The following is a 1861-nucleotide window of genomic DNA, read 5'->3' on the forward strand; positions in this document are numbered from 1 at the left end:
AGGGGTTTGTTGATTGCTCTTCTAAGGGTACAATCAAATTGAACTCATACGGTCAGGCAGTGGCGTAGCTAGCTAGTGGTCAAAAGGTTCAATTGAACCTTCTCAAATTTTAAAAAAAGCTTTATTAGCCTTAATGAACAAACGTAAATTGACATTTCTTCTTTGAAAAAATCTTAATTAATCTTAAATATCCTTCAACATCAATAGAATGAAACAAAAATTTATACTATTAAAATACTTAATCTAATTAATATAAATTGTGTGAATGGTTTCTTACCTTACTAACGTGTACTTTAATGCTTTGAATTTCATTTACAATTTTTTTTTTCATTACAATAAGCTAAATGGAAACAACACATTAATGTTTACCATGCATTGACACTATCTCTAGAAAAAGAAAAGGCAACACATTTTTCTCAATATTTACCGTGCATGAAATTTCAAAGTTATTTAAGATGATTATCGTGCTAGCTAGAGAGTGATTGAAAATGAATTTGATTTATTAGGTAATAAATTTTGACCCTTTTAAGTGACATTTCTAGCTACGCCACTACGGTCAGGGTTTGTCGAATACTAATCAAGGCTACAATCCATATTGAATTCGTATAGAACATTGAAGAGTGGCTACTAAGCTACGCGTAAAATACGTATACAAGATTTATACTTCAAGCACACGTAATATGTTAGCCGTAGGCAGTCAAGTTAGTCAAGTCCGTGAAGCAATTCGATCGATTAGGTAAGTGGGAAATAATCGAAGTATGAGTGAGATTATAATCCAACCCTATGAAGCCAGGTGTTCTGTGTTCATACAAAAGTGTAGGGGGCAAAACCTAAACAGGTTTCATGTCGCTGACTGCTGACTCGGTTCTGCATGTATCGTATAATTGAGCCTAAAGTAACACTATCATGGTGATCGATGTTTCCTCATGAACCAAACCGACCATTTTGTTTGTTTGGCAAGTCAATGACTAATGACTCATGGTTTAGCTACGTGTGGACTCTCCGGCTCTTCTCCAATCGTCCCCCCTCTTCCCAAACCTAACTTGTTCTTCTTCTTCCTTCTTCCTTGTTCTTCTTCTTCAATATAAAAACAAACATCACCACCGAAACCCTAATGGCACATGCACTGCCACCACCGCCATCCCAATCTCCATTTTTATAGAATACGACCTCCACCAGATCGTGCTCAGTTCTAGCTGATTAGTGGGGGGGAGTGTTTACATTTGAGTTTTCCAGATGAGGTCCAATGGAGTTTCCATATGACATCAAAGCCTGTTGCTAGTGTGCCTTTCTGTGGATAAAGAGCTTATCTTCCTATCAAGATGGTGATGTAATACTCCATTTTTGATGGTTGACTCGGGAATATTTAGGATTCGGGATAAATAATTTGTTGTTAAGATATTGCTCCTGGTTGTTACATTAATAATAAAGATTATTTAATGACTTTGATCGTAAAGTTATCGATGTTTATTGTAAAAGATTTTCATTGAATTAGGGTTTATAAATCCCGTTTTGTTTTTGGGTATGTTAGTATTTGCTTTATAAAAATGATTTTATAATGTGTTTAAACTTTTACAAATTTCAATTTTACCGGTACAAGATTCATGATATTTTCTATTATAATCGTGTAGATTTGAAGTGTCGAAATGTTCACGAAACGTAAACGAACATTTGATTCTGTCGATTCGGTACGTAAAAATATCTTGCCAGTTTTGCATCATTGGTGCTTCTTGCTCCACAATTCGACTAAACAAATAAAACAAGAAGGTGGGAGTGGGACTGGGGAATTAGGCCCATCTAGGCACTTTTTGTCTCCCATTTTTTTTTAGATTCGAGTGACGCGTTTTGCATTGTTAGCAAG

The sequence above is a fragment of the Fragaria vesca genome, linkage group LG7 (assembly GCF_000184155.1).
Source record: "Fragaria vesca subsp. vesca linkage group LG7, FraVesHawaii_1.0, whole genome shotgun sequence".
Classification (NCBI taxonomy): domain Eukaryota; kingdom Viridiplantae; phylum Streptophyta; class Magnoliopsida; order Rosales; family Rosaceae; genus Fragaria; species Fragaria vesca.